General features: G+C 48.4%; 1 long non-coding RNA gene across 2 annotated transcripts; it reads right to left on the bottom strand.

Annotated features, from left to right (window-relative positions):
• Positions 1-5,164: 5,164 nt before the first annotated feature.
• Positions 5,165-8,641, bottom strand: LOC134502211 (uncharacterized). Of its 2 annotated transcripts, XR_010068428.1 has the most exons (3): positions 8,142-8,641; positions 5,988-7,144; positions 5,165-5,659 (listed from the first exon to the last, which is right to left on the bottom strand). It is a non-coding gene; the product is annotated as an uncharacterized LOC134502211 (long non-coding RNA). The 2 variants fall into 2 exon arrangements; XR_010068427.1 differs by lacking the exon at positions 8,142-8,641 and having other exon boundaries at positions 5,988-7,736.
• Between the last annotated feature and the right edge of the window lie 9,808 nt (positions 8,642-18,449).

Genomic DNA, 18,449 nt, shown 5'->3' with positions numbered 1-18,449 from the left:
TCTGGACCAACTCTCCTCCTGGCTGGTTGTGGCTTCCCAGAAGTGGGGTGTGGTTGGGTCCAAGTGATAGTTAATGCCTCACTGTGAGAAAAGGGTGGTTCTGCCTGCCTTAAAGCAGGCAGTGATGCCTATCCCCACCCCCCTGGCTTCCCAAGAGACCATCCTTGGACTCAACCATGTTGGACAACTTTTGTCCAGTCTCCAATTTTCCCTTTCTAGTGAAGGTTGTTGAGAGAGTGGTAGGCACTCAGCTTCAGACGGTCATGAATGAAGCTGATTATCTAGCCCAGGGTTTCTCAAACAGGGTTCTCTGGCACCCCAGCGTTCTGCGAGAGGTCACTAGGGGTTCCCTGGGAAATCATGATTTATCTAAAAAATTATTTCAAATTTGGGCAACTTCACATGAAAGAGGTAAGTTTCATTCTTTATTTTTAGTTTAAGAACACTGTTGATGCATATATGCAGGCCTACACATGAAACAAATATACTCATTTTGTAACTTCTGGCCTATATTTGAGCCTGAATATGCAGGGGTTCCTAAGGCCTGAAAAATATTTCAAGGGTTCCTCCAGGGTCAAAAGGTTGAGAGAGGCTGATCTAAACGCTTTTAAGTCTGGGTTTAGTCTGGGTTATAGTATTGAGATGGCATTGCTTACACTTCTGGATGAACTCTGAGGTGCTCAGGATGGGGATGGTGCACCCCTCCTGAATCTTTTGACAGCTTTCAATACTGTCAGCCATGCATCTGCATTGGATTTGGGGGTTGGGAGTCCACAATATTCCTCCTTCCTCTGTGGCTGGTTCCCATCTGTGTTGTGGGGGCAGAGATCTAGCCCCAGCCCCCCCAGCCCCCTCCTATGTGGGGTGGCATGCTTGCTTTGATAAGGGAAGGGTTGTTTGTGGCAGTGGCACTTGTCCCTGGGCCTTTGGTTGTGGGAATAGGAAGTTGGAGCTTTTGCGCAGATTAGCGGGCTTGGGCTGTTGATGCAGCTGATGCTCCTGCTGCCTCAGGAGATCAAGACCTCCCAATCGGCTTTAGTTCCAGCGTGCTTCCAACCTCACCAAAGCCATCTGCCGCCACAGGCAGAACTCAGTGGGAACAAGGTCTGCTCTATTCGCTGTCCTGTCAGCTCTCCCTGGAACGGCCCCTGCTTTTTGGCTCATGCTTCCTTTAAGCAGCCTTGATGGATGCGGGAAACCGCTCTGAGGCAGAACTGCAGCTACCAAAGGAAAATTCTGCCAGAGAGATGCAGTTAGGAAATCCCACAAACATCCTCACAATGCTGGTAATTCCTCATATTAAAGATCCACTGATACAAGAAAGGAACATTATTACTATATGTTTCTCTCTCAGAAGGGAAAGGCATAGAAGACCAAGGGGGGAAACAGGCAATTGACTTTGTGGCATTTGTGAAATCTTGGACGAAGAGTACGGTAGGATAAATATTATATATGGCCATTGTTTTCTTTGTGGTGGAAAAAGGTGGAGGAATAACTCCATAGCTGACTGTGCTTACATGTGGTCAACCATTCAGGAGTGGGGGCTAATGGATCAGGAGTCACAGGGGGCTACATGGTGGGGCTCATTATTGAGGTGGTGACGGGTAGAGGACGTTATGGCGGGAGCCGGAGGGCGGGGCATCTTCGGGGAAGACGCCCCCGGTGTTTGTTACCAGTGGCGTGTTCCGGCCCTCTGCGCTCAGACCCAGGACCTGGTCAGCAGATCAATAGGGGCCCTGGTTTCTGGCTGCTGCTTCTTAATGCCAGGTCAGTTAATAACAAGGCCCCCCTCATATGTGACTTGATCACTGAGGAGGGGGCAGACCTGGCATGTATTACTGAGACCTGGCTGGGTACGGAAGGGGGGATGCCCCTTTCGGAAATGTGCCCAGCTGGGTTTACGGTATGGCACCAGCCGAGATCCCAGGGCAGGGGAGAAGGGGTGGCTGTTGTCATCCAAGAGTCTCTTGTAGCCTTCAGGGGCCCTGCTCCACAAGTGGCTGGTTGTGAGACCCTGTTCTTCAAGCTGGGTTCCCGAGAACAGTTGGGAGTGTTGCTGCTGTACCAGCCTCCCTGCTGCATAGCAACCTCCCTGCCTGAGCTGCTTGAGGCCGTCTCGGGGCTGGTGGTGGAGTTCCCCAGGCTTATGGTTCTGGGGGACTTCAACCTGCCATCCCTGGGGCGTGCCTCAGAGGCAGCTCGGGAGTTCATGGCAGCCATGGGCCTGTCCCAGATAATTCAGGGCCCGACTCGAGACAGTGGTCACACCCCAGACTTGGTTTTCTTGTCAGAGCAGTGGCAATGTGATCTGAGGGGAGAGAGAGATCTGTCCCCATTGTCATGGTCAGACCATACCCTGGTGGCCCTGAGATTCTCTTATGCCACCCCCCTCCGCAGGGCGGTAGGACCCATTCGATTGGTCCGCCCCCTGGCGACTGATGGACCCGGTAGGGTTTCAGAGGGAGCTGGGGGTTATACCCGGTGATCTGCTGCACGGTCCAGCGGAAACCCTAGCTGCAGCCTGGAATAGGGAGGTGGCTGGGGCCTTGGACAGGATTGCACCTGTGCGGCCTCTCTTGTCTCATCGAACCTGGCACTCCCTGTGGTTTACATAGGAGCTGAGGGTGCTGAAGAGGGTTAAGAGATGCCTAGAGTGCCGCTGGAGGAAGACAAAGACTGAATTCAACCGAACACAGGTAAAAGCTGCCATTAAGGCCTACCTTGTGGCGATAAAAGCGGCAAAACGTCAATATTACAGTGCACATTGAAACAGTGAACATGACACCTGGAGGAAACGGATTATCTAGACCCCTTTCAGTCAGGTTTCAGGCCTGGTTATGGGACAGAAACAGTATTGGTCGCACTTATGGATGCTCTCTGGCGGGAGCGGGATGGAGGCAGTGCATCCATCCTTGCTCTCCTTGATCTCTCAGCGGCTTTCGATACCATCAACCATGGTATCCTTTGGGGTGGCTCAGGGAGTTGGTGGTGGGCAGTGTAGTCTTACGCTGGTTCACCTCCTTCCTCCAGGGCCAATCCCAGTCAGTGTTGATAGGGGAGGAGAGATCGGCCCCGCGGCCCCTTCTTTGTGGGGTGCCACAGGGATCAGTACTCTCCCCTCTCCTTTTTAATATCTACATGAAACCACTGGGTGAGATCATCCGTCACCATGGGATGAGGTATCATCAGTATGCTCTCTGAACTTGGCTATTTGCTTGCAGATGTTTCATTATGCAACTAGGTAACATCATCAGTGAGTGTGGGGTTAGCTCCCGGTTTATATACAGCAGCTTGCCCTGCCAGTGTTGGTCAGGGTGTGGTTTTCTCCTTGGTACTTCCTTGATTAGGGTATACCTTGATACCCTAAACAAGGAACTACCAAGGAAAAAACCACAGTCCCACCCAAATCATGATATTACCTAGTCAGGTAATGAAACGTCTGCAAGCAAACAACCAAGGACTCCACAGTTCAACCCTGAGCTACAGAGATTCTCTTCTACTGGAGACTTAGGATCAATTTGCTTGGCCAGTTTGGTGGGCTTTGAAACTCATAGGCTAATCACAGTACAGTCAATGCCTCTCATTCGAACATAACTTGGATTTTATATCCATTTTATATCTTATTTAATATCCATTTTTTAGTACTTACAGGCACATCTCAATTGGGTCATATAATCCCACTGCTTTAGAAGCTGCACTGATTGCCAGTTAGCTTCTGGGAGCAATTCACAATTCTGGTTGTTGCCACTAAATCCTTTATAGCTCAGGACCTGAGTATCTGCAAGGCCCCTTATTCTTAATATCTGCCCATCCCAATACATTCTGGTAGAGTGGGCTCCTTGCATATCCAATTGCTCAGGGACTGCTCTGTTGAATATTATGAAGTTTAAACTTTTCAAATTACTACAACTATTAATTTGTCACTCCACTTCCAGAGATTCTGAGCTTATAGTATTAATTTAATTATCATCACTGTATTTATTTTTGTTTTTAAACGTTCAGTCTGATGTCCACCATGATCTTACTTATAGCCAAATACCTTTCTGAAGAGTCACATTGTTATGGCTCTCTGAAAAGGTAGTAATAAAGTAGTGGCTTGAATATCTGAGGGCAAGGTATTCTAAATAAGGGGGGCCATCACCAAGGAGCTTGAGTCTGGGATTCCCGAAGATGGCATTCCCTCAATAGTGGAACCTTCAGTAAGCCCACCTTTGGAGAAGGTGGTCATGGAGGTATCCAGGCCTTGAACCATGTAGGGCTTTAAAGGGAACAGCCAGCACCATCCAGTGCACTTGGGAACTGACTGGTAGCCAATATAGTTCCATAGTGGTGGTGTTACATGGATGAATCTCAGTGCATACATACTTACCTAGGTCACTGCACGGTGAGCCACCTGAAGTTTCTGTGTCGACTTCAAAGACAGCCCCGGAAGAATTCATTGCAATAATCCATGTGTGAATCACAATGGCATAAAACTTCCTGACCCAAGAAACACTCACATTGGCATACAAATTCTAATTGTGCAAAGATCCTCTTGGCCACAGCTTCCACCTGTTATTTAACCACCAGCTATACCAAATTACAGGCCAGCTCAGGACTATCCTGAGTCCTCACTGAAAACAGTCCAGATAATCCATTTCATTCTTTTTAACTGTAGCTGAACCACCTTCCTTAGGAAGACACATTGGAGGCTAATCAATAGTTGCTTAACTTGTCTGGTTTGAGTGATAATTTCTTGAGGCTGGGACACACCATCACCTATTTCAAGGTGGGAGGCACCAACCCTTCACTTAAGGATGCTTTTACAACTGCCTGCATCCAGCTCTTCTCACCTCCCTGGCTACTTTCGCCAACCAGGTAAAGCAGGGATCAGGTACAGGTGGCAGACCTAACAGCACAGAGGACCCCGTTTACTTCCTCAGGATCCACAGCAAAGAGGGTTATTCCAATATTTTACAAAGCTGTTACATTAAGAGTTTTTCCCTCCACAAAAGTTATTCTGGAATCTAGGACAACTTGAGGTTACTTTGTGATTCCTACGCTTCTTTCCCTTATGGTTAGTTAGAAACTCAAAGAAAGAAACGGTCTTAACACATTCAAGAACTATTTTTCCAGATGATTTTCTATTAGCTGCTGGGAACATATATCATCATGTGCTTGACTGTAGGATACAAAGAACATTGCCATTTTATTGCTGATGAATGCTGATAAAGTGTTTTCAATTAGTTTCATATGAAATCAAAACAGAAACGCTCTCTGTGCATGCAGCATTGCAGTATGTTCCACTGTACTCTTTGTAACCTGGGCAGAAAATTTAATTTTTAATAAGTTACAGACGCTTGCAAAACATTATCTGCCAACTATGATTCCACACAAACGCAGACACACACAGACACAGACGCACCATATTGCAGAAAGTTAGTATGTCTCCTAAGAACATCCATTGCCCCTGTATTTGTTATATGGGATGTGTAATATGTTAGAATCACAGGTAAGCAGAGTCTCAGTAGTAATGATGTCCATCACTGGCCTTAACCCACTTGAATTATGAGTTTATTTTTTTAATGATGTTTCTTCCAAAACTCTGCATTTCCACATTGTGTGGTCTAAGCAGCATAGCACTTCCTTTCTTCTCCAGGGCCCGGCTGCCTCATTTGATCTATATGGGACACAGAGGTGGCTGTTTCACTAATGTGCCATATGGGAGGTATAGGAATACTGCTACTGTATAAATAAGCAACAACTACAGTATGTCTCTTGGGTTGCTCATCAATTAGTTGATCTCAGCACAGAAGCTAATGATTAAATGTGATGGTTGCTATGAATAAATCCATTAGCCAATTGTCAACTTTAGCTCACATATTACAAATAAAGTCTCTCTTGACTCCTGGGGACTTCATGGGTAACTTTCTTTGGCAACAATCTGGGAGTGGTTTGCCACTGACTTTTTCCAGGATGGTTTTATTCTTTCTTTCTTTCCGACCCACCAGAATATGGAACAGAAATGATGGGCAGAGGCTCAAGATGGATAGACATACAGACAGCTGGACATCCACAGGATAACTCTCCAAAACCAAACCAGAAGAGAACCAAAGGCAGTGTGGGGAGAGAAGCTGGAAAAACAAAGACCAAGTTCAAAAATAGGCTGGATCAGAGACATAGGCAGTTTGCAGAGAAAAAAAATCCAGAAAACAATTCCCCAACGTATCCATCCTGATGGCAGTGGCAGTTGGGCAGCAGCTTGGAATGCTATTAATTGCTCTCCCTTCTCCCTCCTGGTCACACGTAGGGTTACAGACTCAACACAAGGGTACAGCAGAAAGACGGACACAGCATGTTACTGAATTACACAGAAGAAAATACAGACCTTCTGTGGCCTCTGCTGGTAAAAGGATTGGAATGAATTTCAGGAGCCGATCCAGCCCTGCTTGCTTCCCTTGCCTTGTTCAGTTCCCACGTCTAGCCAGTCCCCTTAAACTTTCTCCTTTCCATCCAAAGATTAGCCAGGTCTAGCCATACTTAGCCTTGCAAAATCTGTCAAAGCTGGTTTGGTAGTGCCATCTAGCTGGGCTTAATCCTTTTGCTCAGGAGAATGCTGTTCAAACCTGCAATTATTCATAGACCTGCAATGGTTTTTTTTTTCTTCTTCAAATGTTCTATCTGCAATAGAAAGAAAAAGGCATAGGGCATAATAGGATCACTGTGGTAAGGCAACCCTTTAGGGGGAAAATAAATGTTTTAGTGAAGATGTCCTTTTAAGGGAATTTACCTCATCTCTGGCATTTCAGAAGTTTACATGGGAAAATACAATTCTCATTTTTCTAAAGACATTTCATTTACTATGGAAAAGAAATCAGCACAGTAGGAAACCTCCTTGTTGATATATTTGCATTGGTGACTTTTTAAAATCTAATCAGGGAAAGAAATAACCGTACAAGTATGATTTACAAGCCTGGGTCAATAGCCTCTGTAAGGCAGCAGCTCGGCTGTGTTTCAAAAATACACTTTTCCAGGACTGTCCTCCAATCAGTTGCTTGTACCTGCAACACATGCACCATTCATTAGCAAATCAAGAGTACTGGCATTTTATCGTGTTTAACAGTGCTTCACTTCAGTTTTGCTTGCTTGCCGTGATTCAGAAAGGCTGTAATAACAGTTTTCTGTTACTTCCTTTTTTTTTTCCACTTGCCCCAAGTCCTTAAAACAAAACAACCACAAGAAGAATATGCTAGCTGAAAGAAAGCAGAATTCTCAAGACAGGAGCATCTTCAGAGGGCGTAAAAAAGTCAAGATGGTGGCTGCATCCATACAACTGAATTCTTGCCACTTTTTAATACCCATTGCAACAGATGCAAAACAGGGATGGGGTTTTACTGGCATGGTTGTGGCTGCCAACTCAACTCTCTCTCTCTCTCCTTCTCTCTCCCTCTAGAATGTGGCCGCGCGAGCAGTCTTGGGTGCCCCAAGGATGGCACATGTAACACCTTTGCTGCGGGAGCTGCATTGGGTGCCAGTTTGCTTCCGGGTCCAATTCAAGGCGTTGGTCATCACCTTTAAAGCCCTACATGGCATGGGTCCACATTACCCGAGGGACCGTCTCACCCCCGTTACATTGACACGTCCCACCCAGTCAGGCAGAAAGGGCATGCTACGGACCCTGTCCACGAGAGACTGTCAGTTGGCGGGGCCCAGGAAGAGAGCCTTCTCTGCCGTGGACCCCGCCCTGTGGAACACTCTTCTCCTGGCCTTCCGGAAAGGGGTGAAGACCTGGCTCTGCCATCTGACTTGAGGTGGGAAGAGGAGTGTTGGGGAGGGTGTGGTTTTCTCCTTGGTACTTCCTTGATTAGGGTATACCAAGGAGAAAACCACACTCCCACCCAAACTGGCAGGGCAAGCTACTGTATATAAACAGAGAGCAAGCCCCACACTCACTCGCACTGATGATGTTACCTAGTCGGGTAATGAAATGTCTGCAAGCAAACAACCAAGCTCAGAGAGCAGCAAGGGCTCCACAGTTCAACCCTGAGCTACGTATATTCTCTTCTATTGGAGACTTGGGTTCAATTTGACTGGCCAGTCTGGAAGGCTTTGAAACTCATAGGCTAATCATAGTACAATCAACGCCTCTCACTCTAACCTACCTTACAGGTTGAATAGGAATTATGGATAAAAATATAAATCAAGAAGGAAAAGCGTTTAAATATTCTTTCCTCCTACTTTATATATTGTATCCGAATCAGCCATTCTGAAGAGTCAGCGGAACACCCAAATCCTACAAAAAAATGAACAAACAAACAAACAAAAGTAAGTGCAGGAAAATATGATCTATTTCATGATCAAATGAAGACTGGTCTGAGATATACTTCGTAATTGTATTTCTAATGGAAGTTCACTTAAGAAGCAATTGCATAATAGAACACAACTATATGGGTAAATCCCAGATCTAATATGTTTGAACTAGGCTGTCTAGATGACAACCAAGTTTTAAAAATAAACAGATTTGCTAGTTTTCATACTGGCCTATTCCTGACATGCCACCCATCGAGTTATCAGGTGAAGGGTTTTATTCTCCCCAAGGACAGTGTGGTGAGGAACATTTTGCCAGTTAAATTGTTGTATGTCAGGGTATAGCTAAAGGCTTGGAACTGTTCCATTCTACAGAATAAAGTGGTTGCCATTCCTTCATCATCTCAGGTGTGTGAATTAAAATGGCATGAATAATTGCCCTACTATACCGGGCAATTTTCACCCTGTCTCCCACCTTCCCTTTTTGGGAAAGGTGGTTGAGAAAGTGGTTGCGTTGCAGCTCCAGAGGATTCTGGAGGAAACGGATTATCTGGACCCCTTTCAGTCAGGTTTCAGGCCAGGATGTGGGACAGAGACTGCATTGGTTGCACCTACGGATGATCTCTGGGAAGAGAGGGATGGAGGGAGTGCATCCATCCTGGCTCTTCCTGACCTCTCAGCGGCTTTCGATACCCTCGACCATGATATCCTTTTGGGGCGGATCAGGGATTGGGGTGGGCGGCGTAGTCTTACGCTGGTTCACCTCCTTCCTCCAGGGCCGGTCCCAATCGGTGGTGACAGGAGAGGAGAGATCCGCCCCTCGACCCCTCCGTTGCGGGGTGCCGCAGGGTTCAGTTCTCTCTCCTCTCCTACTCAACATCTACATGAAACCACTGGGTGAGATCATCCGTCACCACGGGATGAGGTATCATCAATGTGCAGACGATACACAACTATACATCTCCATCCCGGGCGAGGTAAGTGATGCGGTGGCTGCCCTCTCTCAGCGCCTGGGGGCTGTGGGGATCTGGATGGGGAACAACAGGCTTCAACTGAACCCTGGTAAGACAGAGTGGCTGTGGGTTGACGGCTCTTCTGTATCCGGGAAGTTGTCATCTTTAGTTCTGGATGGGGTTGCACTGCCCCATTCAGACCGAGTGTGTAACTTGGGGGTCCTTCAGGACTCACGACTCCTGCTCGAGGAGCAGGTGGCAGTCGTGACCAGAAGGTCCTTTGCGCAACTCCGTGTTGTGCACCAGTTACGCCCTTTCCTGGATCGAGAAGCCCTCCGAACAGTCACTCATGCCCTGGTCATATCCCACATAGACTACTACAATGCGCTTTACATGGGGCTACCCCTGAAGAGTATCCGGAAGCTTCAACTGGTCCAGAACGTGGCCGCGCAAGCAGTTATTGGTGCCCCAAGATCGGCACATGTGATACCACTGCTGCGCGAGCTGCACTGGGTACCAGTTTGCTTCTGGGTCCAATTCAAGGTGTTGGTTATGACCTTTAAAGCCCTACATGGCATGGGGCCAGGTTACCTGAGGGACCGTCTCATCCCCTTAACATCGACCCGTCCCACCCAGGCATACAGAGAGGGCATGCTACAAACCCCGCCAGTAAGGGAATTTCACCTGGCGGGGTCCAGGAGGCAGGCCTTCTCTGCAATGGCACCCGCCCTCTGGAACGTTCTGCCCCCGGAGGTGAGACAGGACCCTTCGCTCCCAGCCTTCCGTAAGAACTTGAAAGCCTGGTTCTGCCGCCTCGCCTGGGGTAGGAGGGGCACCAATTCTTCTTGGGGGTGGCTAGTGCCATAGATCTCTCCCTAACGAATAAGATCTTCACCGCTTGGCTTTTATATCCATTTTATCTTTATTTATTGGTCTATCGCAATTTATATGTTTTAATTCTGAATTTATTGTAAACCGCCCAGAGTCCCCTTTCTGGGAGAAATGGGCGGTGATAGAAATTTGAAAAATAAATTAAATAAATAAGAAAAACATAAACCTCTTCATATGTTTCCTAAGGGACGCCAAAAGGGATGGGACAGGAAATTTAAATTCTAGTGAATCTTGCAAGAAACTTAGTGCTTCCAGATATGAAAATACAATCTCAATGGATGAATTAGAGGCCTGCCTTCATTATCTGGTCTTCTCCTATGGGAGAGAAGACTGCCTTTCAAAATTTTCAAATGGCTATAAATCCTAAATGGTTTTCAAGAAACTGTTGACTGTAAATATGGTCGTATTTGTTACGTTCATGGTAAAACTGGCCAGCCCCTTTTGGTTCTATCAGAAATTAGTCTTGTAGCTCAGCTGCAGAAAGCAAGACAGCAAAGCTAAGGCAAAACACCATGCCTGAAGCAACTTAAAAATAAAAAAAAAACCTTTTATGAAAATATATATTGGCATTTGGGACTCTATTGATTTGTGATTCTGAAGTTTATGCTATGACGTAATTTGTATTTTCCCAAAAGGAAAGCTATTGGTTTTCCCCGGATTATTTATCTTTAAAATGGGAAGGTTGTCTTAGAATTGTGGGCAATGCAGCAAAAGGAGCATTTTTTCCCCCCGTCTCTTCTGGAGGGAAAGCTTGTTGTTTTTGATTCACAATTGTTTTCCTTTTGGGGAAAGGCAGTAATATATAGTTTCCCTCACCATTAACCACAAGATAAAAGAATAGCATAAACACAATAAAGAAATGACATCCTTTGGAGCTCCATTTCCCTTGTATCTTCTCATTCGGATCTTACATCTCACGGATATAACCGTATGTACTTAGTTTCTTTTCTGACTGGAGACAAGAAATAATGGAGTTATTTATCACAAATACCTGTACGGCACTTCAGTTATCAACAACATGCAAGGCATCACATAACGATAATCAACAAATGGTCAAAACTTATCAGCTATATCAAATAATAAATACGCTCAACGTAAAGCAGAATACAGCCATGAACCTTAGGACGGCAGCAAAACATCCAGACCATCCCAAGACCAGGTACTACATCTCCCATCCTTGCCTCGGTCTCCAAACACACATTGAAAAACCTATCTTTTAAAATACTATACTTCCACAATATTATAGAAGTACAGTAAGGGTGGAATTCTTCCATTTGCTTGAAGGTTGCTCCCCGGGAGGGGGGGCCCTGCACAGAATGCTCACCCAGGAGTAACTTCAATTACTTCCCTAACTTTTTATTTCCGTGTTCCCAATTATGTAGTTCAGAGCAGACAGGACCATTGTCCCTCTTTTTCAGGGGCCAAAATTACCAGCCCACCCATTGTGAGGATGTTCCTGGGATTTCATCAACGAATCTGTTCTGCAGAATTTTCCCTTGGTAGCTGCGGGTCGGCCTCAGAGCCGTCTCCCCCGTCCGTCGAGGCCGCTTAAAGAAAGCACGAGCCTAAAAGCGGGGGCCGCTCCGGGGAGAGCGCGCTGGAACCAAAGCGGAGCGGACTGGGGGCTCTCGGTCTCCTGAGGCAGCGGCAGCGACAGCGACAGCGGCAGCATCAGCATCAGCGGGCGGCGGAGAAGCGCTTGGTGGGCCAAGCCCGCTAATCCTGGCCAAGGGCGCCCCCTCCCAGAAGGGAAAGGCATCGCCTGCGGAGAGAAGACCCAGCGGGGAGACAGGCGGTTTCGCTCGTGGCGTTCGCAAAACCTTGGACCAAGAGCAGCGAAAAGGACGCATCCGAGTTTACGGAGCGCAGGTGGGTAAGAGAAATAGTGGATGTGCACATTGTTTTCTTTGCCGTGGAAAAAGGAGGAGAAACAGTACCCTCGCTTTGTAATTTTGTACTCCATAGCAGACAGCGTTCACATGTAGTCACTCATGCAGATTAGAGGCCAAGGGCCTTCCAGCTTAGCAATTGGGACATTCCATGCTTGCCACCAGAGAGCTACAGATTGAATTGGAAACCACGCTTTCTTTCTGCTCCTTTCACTCGCTTCCAATGGCTCCTCCTCCTCCTCCTCCTCCTCCTCCTCATTGAGGCTTCCCAACTGCTTCCCCCTGCCTCCACTTCGCCTTTCACCTCGCTCCCTCCCTTCACTCAACAACCTCCTCAAACCGCCCTCCTTCACCCACATCCAACACGCTCCGCCAAAAACGACACCCACCACCCACGCTCCCACCTGCACGCGCAGCCACGAGCGCCCACCCCGCCCCCAAATCCGCCCTGCCCCTGCCCCTGCCCCTGCCCCTGCCCCTGCCCCTGCCCCTGCCCAGGCAAGACCGCGCGCCCTCAGCCCGCATAGCGGGCGGGCCGGGCGGGCGCTCCCCAAGCCGCCTGGCGCGCCTGCACCTCCTTGTTCCCCTTTCCCTTGGCCGCAGCCCGCACACCCCCGCCCCGGCCCTCCCCACTCCTTGCACGGAAAGCAAAACGAGGAAGGGAGGAATGACACCGCGACACCCCCCCCCCCACGGCAAAAAGGGTTGCCCCTTTTTGTAGAGAATCCGCAGCACACAGCCTCCGCGTGCAGTCGCCCGTCGAACTGTGACCTAAGCTTTGCCAGCTTAGCAAGGGGACATGCCACGCTCGCTGCCGAAGAACTACAGATAGAGCTGACGTCACTTTTCACTCTTTAGCCATTTCACTCCCTTCGAAGGAAATCACTCCCCCCCCCCTTACATTTCTTTCAGCTTCCAACATTTCGCCTATTCCAAAGTCGATATTCTTCTTGGAACTCAAACTCCTACAGGAAGCGACACTACAGGGCAAGCCCATCCAGAAGATGTTGAATTATCCAGTCCAAAAGATCCTAAATTATTAGGATCTGCCTATGTGTGTTTAACTGCTTTTATTCTTTCTGGATTTTGTAAGCCACTCAGAGTCTAATCAAGTGGCTGGCTATAACAAATGTAATAAATTAAAGTAATCATTACAAACATTTTTAAAGCCCACAAATCTAGTGTTGGTTTTCATTTAGCCTTGACAAGTTGTACTAAGATCGCTATGGGAAATTTGCAGGAACTTCATGCCCTGAGGTCAAATATCCTGCTTTAACAAATCGGGAGGCTAGAGTTTAAAGAGTATTAACTTGCATCAGCTGAAATGAACAGAGAGTTTGTAGCAATGGCTGAGCTTCTACTTCTGTAAACTGAACATATAATATATTGTAATTCATTTGGATTCATATGCTTAGGACTTGTTCTGTGGTGATACTATTTTGGTCAACTTTTCATAAGGTATTAAATAAGGTATTGGGAAAATAAAGGTAAAGATCAAAGATGTGAATATGATGCCGAATTGTGCTGTGCAGATAAGAAATGTATGTATGTGTTACCATTTTCTATTCTTCCCCCCCCCCCCCAACTATAGGTGACATTGCAGAGGCACATTTTTAATCTTTTCTGCCCATAAGATAGCCAGTTCCATGTTGGTTGATTTTATTTTTTTTTTGGCAGTGGTTTCTGAGGCTTGTTTGAGGAAACGCAGTTTTCCATTGTGCACCTGGCCCTCCCACCAGGCCAGATAGGGTGGGTGCCTCCAGGTCCCCTCCCTTAAATATTGTCACCCGGTGCGACCTAGGTGGTGCATCTTTTCTGTAGCTGCCCCTGCCCTGGGAACGAGGCTCCTTCATGAGATTCAGGAGCCTCCCCCCGCTTATTTGTAGAACTTGTGTGCCCTGTTATGACATGTTTGGGGTTTCATCGGGTCATTAAAATGAATTAAAACGAGGGAGGATATGGAAGAGGCTCCTCCAAGAGGTCCAGCAGCCCCCCACCCCCACCCCCACCCCTTTTTGGCCTTCCAGAAAACTGTGAGCAGCTGGTTCTTCCTCCAACCATTGGGCTAGGGTAAGACTGGAGTCCAGTAGATGTCGGCGGACAGTTGCTTTGCGGGCATTGTGCAGTCTGCTGTTTCTTGTTGGTGTCATTGTTGGCGTGTATATTTTATTGTTACGCAGCGCAGGGCTGTTGTATACAAGATGGGCAGCCATATCTGTCTCTTAAATAAGAGAAACAAAGAGAAGGTGTTACCTATGTGCGATCTCCCATTCAAAGGCAAAACCAAGATGATTCAAATGAGCAAGGAATTTCTTCAGGGTATAGAAGAGACAGTCCATTTTCACTCAGTGTGTGTCAGCTGACTGGGAAGGGAAAGGGAGTTTCCTCTCGTTTGATTATTTTTCTCACTACAAATAACTTGAAGAGGTATCAGCCTGACCTCCTCAAACCTTTGGAGATCACTCCAATCAGTATGCTGCCAAGGAGGTGCTTGACATCAACTTCCTTTCCCTTCCCACCACTTAGTGGTGTCTCTTTTGAGAAAAGACCCCATCTAGCTACGTTTGCTTCTGAGCGTTTCTTGATCTCTCTCTCTCTCTCTCTCCCTGTGTGTGCTAGCTAGTTTCAGAGGGTTTAGTAAGAAGGAGTACACATACTTTATTTATTTATCTATCAAATTTGTCACCGCCATCTCCGACTGGAGGGACTCTGGGCGGTTTACAATAATAAAACAATAAATATATAATAAGATTCCAATATAAGATACACTATAAAACAATTTCACAAAGCTACCAAATATAATAAAATCCAGATGGCTGTGGTCTCATTCAGTCATTGTGTAGGAGGGGCACTTCAAGGTACTAGCCAGCCCCAAGTATGACTATTCTCCTCCCTGCCCCAAGCCCGGTGGCCAAGCCAGGTCTTCAACTTCCTCCGGAAGGCTAGGAGCGATGGGGCTAATCTCACCTCCGGGGGCAAGATGTTCCAGAGGGCGGGCGCTTCTGCCGAGAAGGCCCACCTCCTGGACCCTGCCAGATGGAATTCTCTTGCACACAGGGTCCCTAGCATGCCCGCTCTGCATGATCGGGTGGGGCGGGCTGATGAAGCGGGGAAGAGGCGGTCCCTCAGGTAACTCGGTCCCATGCCATGTAGGGCTTTATACATAACACACAAATGCTGCCTCTTACATAGTACCTGCTTTACCACTTGTTAATCAAATGTTAAACAAAGCACCATTCAACATTTCTTATCAATTAGAACACTTCAGCGCTCTCTCAACAAACATACAAAAATAATTATCAATCAACCTCTCATCACTCTATGATGATGGGGCTATTTGAACTGCTGCCATTAAGTGGTTATCTGCAAATTCGCAAGTGCTTAAGAACAGGTCCCTCTCTTTTTATCAGTGGATCTCGGAACTGAAGGCGGCTTTGTGAAAGCGGAGCAGATAACTGCGGCAAAGACCCAGGAGTGAAAGAAGTACAAGGAAAGCTTGCCCTGCCCCCCCAGAGTTCTCTCTAGTAGTCTGACAGCGAGCCTGTGTGTCCCAGCTGCTAAGCCGGCAAGGCTTTGGTCTCCTTGTGGAAGGGCCACATGGGAATGCTGTCGGCTACGGAGTTATCCCCGCCTTTTTCCACCGCAAAGAAAGCAATGGGCCATTTACAATATTTCTCTTATCACCGACTTACCTGCGCTCCGTAAACTCGGATGCGTCCTTTTCAAAATTCTTCGTCAGTGTGCCAACCTCGGAGAAATATCCATTTACTACCCTTTCTTCCTCCTCCTCTTAAACTCAGGAGGATTCTTAAGTTTTTAGATTAATAGTAATGTAAGTGAAAAAAATTGAAACTCTAACTGCCGGCCCTGAAAAACCTTTCAATGTATAAGAATGGGAGATCCTATTTTAACTGAAAAATGCTTGAAAAGTGTAACGTGTGCCACGTAAATAGCGTTGTCAGCATGGAAAGAGCACGAAGTCTATCAGCTAACAATCTAACCCGTCTGATGGTTGATGGAAAGTAAGTCTGGTGGTTGTTGAGAAGGGCACTGCATGGTGAATGTGTCTGGTATCTGGAAGCGTTTATAATTTGGTCCGTTTGGTCAAGCAAGATTTCTTGGAAGGGTGCGCGTTGGCAGACTTGGGCAGCGGAAAGTGATCAGTGGTTAGGAAAAACAGAGTTCCGGTTGTTGTTGTTGTTGTTCCACTGAGCTCCTGGAAGTTTACCTCATGACAAATAAAAATAATAATAAAAATAAAAACACAGAATGGCCAAGAAACTGCAGGTGCAATACTGGCCATTCGCTCCCCGAAGGCGCTTTGCAACACCCAAGTCCATAATACATTCCGGGAGGCCAACCATGAGGGTGCCAACCTAATTACAGGAAAAGGGGGTTCTGTAGCAGTGAGCGAGCAGGCGAGGTGAAAGGGGAAGTGAAAGCAGGCGGTGAGGAGTTGCGGAACCCTAAAAGGAAAGGAGGAAGAGGCAGTGCAATTGTAAGCCAGTGAAAGAAGGAAAAGGAAAGCCTTTTTCCCGGTTCTATCTGTAGTTCGCCAGCAGCAAGCATGCTATGTCCCATTGCTCAGCTGGAAAGGCTGTGGTCTCTATCTGCGTGGGGGACTACATGTGAATGCTGTCTGCTATGGAATGCCTACAAAGGTATATGCTTTCTACACCTTTTTTCTCCAAAGAAAGCAATGTCCACATATTTCTCTTACCCCCGACACTTTGCAAAATCGGATGCGTCCCTTCCGCTGCTCTTCGTCCAAGGTTTTGCAAACGCCACGCGCCCAATCGCCCGCTTCCCAGCTGGGTCTTCTATCCGTCGGCGCTACCGTTCCCTTCTGACAGGGGGCGCCCTTGGCCGGGATTAGCGGGCTCGGGCCCACCTACTGCTTCTCTGCCGCTGATGCTGCCGCTGCCTCAGGAGATCGAGACCTCTCGATCCGCCTTAGTTCCAGCGCGCTTCCAACCTCACCGAAGCCATCTGCCGCCGCAGGCAGAGCTCAGTGGGAACAAGGTCCGCTCTGTTCGCTGTCCTGTCAGCTCTCCCTGGAACGGTCCCTGCTTTTCGGCTCGTACACCCTACTCCGGTACCTGTACCCTAATCAAAGAAACCACGAGTCTAAAAGCGGCGGCCGCTCCGGGGAGAGCGCGCTGGAACCAAAGCGGAGCGGACTGGGGGCTCTCGGTCTCCTGAGGCAGCGGCAGCGGCAGCGGCAGCGGCAGCGACAGCATCAGCATCAGCGGGCGGCGGAGAAGCGCTTGGTGGGCCAAGCCCGCTAATCCTGGCCAAGGGCGCCCCCTCCCAGAAGGGAAAGGCATCGCCTGCGGAGAGAAGACCCAGCGGGGAGACAGGCGGTTTCGCTCGTGGCGTTCGCAAAACCTTGGACCAAGAGCAGCGAAAAGGACGCATCCGAGTTTACGGAGCGCAGGTGGGTAAGAGAAATAGTGGATGTGCACATTGTTTTCTTTGCCGTGGAAAAAGGAGGAGAAACAGTATCCTCGCTTTGTAATTTTGTACTCCATAGCAGACAGCGTTCACATGTAGTCACTCATGCAGATTAGAGGCCAAGGGCCTTCCAGCTTAGCAATTGGGACATTCCATGCTTGCCACCAGAGAGCTACAGATTGAATTGGAAACCACGCTTTCTTTCTGCTCCTTTCACTCGCTTCCAATGGCTCCTCCTCCTCCTCCTCCTCCTCCTCCTCATTGAGGCTTCCCAACTGCTTCCCCCTGCCTCCACTTCGCCTTTCACCTCGCTCCCTCCCTTCACTCAACAACCTCCTCAAACCGCCCTCCTTCACCCACATCCAACACGCTCCGCCAAAAACGACACCCACCACCCACGCTCCCACCTGCACGCGCAGCCACGAGCGCCCACCCCGCCCCCAAATCCGCCCTGCCCCTGCCCCTGCCCCTGCCCCTGCCCCTGCCCCTGCCCCTGCCCAGGCAAGACCGCGCGCCCTCAGCCCGCATAGCGGGCGGGCCGGGCGGGCGCTCCCCAAGCCGCCTGGCGCGCCTGCACCTCCTTGTTCCCCTTTCCCTTGGCCGCAGCCCGCACACCCCCGCCCCGGCCCTCCCCACTCCTTGCACGGAAAGCAAAACGAGGAAGGGAGGAATGACACCGCGACACCCCCCCCCCACGGCAAAAAGGGTTGCCCCTTTTTGTAGAGAATCCGCAGCACACAGCCTCCGCGTGCAGTCGCCCGTCGAACTGTGACCTAAGCTTTGCCAGCTTAGCAAGGGGACATGCCACGCTCGCTGCCGAAGAACTACAGATAGAGCTGACGTCACTTTTCACTCTTTAGCCATTTCACTCCCTTCGAAGGAAATCACTCCCCCCCCCCCTTACATTTCTTTCAGCTTCCAACATTTCGCCTATTCCAAAGTCGATATTCTTCTTGGAACTCAAACTCCTACAGGA

Source organism: Candoia aspera, chromosome 1, assembly GCF_035149785.1.
Source record: "Candoia aspera isolate rCanAsp1 chromosome 1, rCanAsp1.hap2, whole genome shotgun sequence".
Lineage (NCBI taxonomy): Eukaryota > Metazoa > Chordata > Lepidosauria > Squamata > Boidae > Candoia > Candoia aspera.
This window is presented reverse-complemented; position numbering and strand designations above follow the sequence as displayed.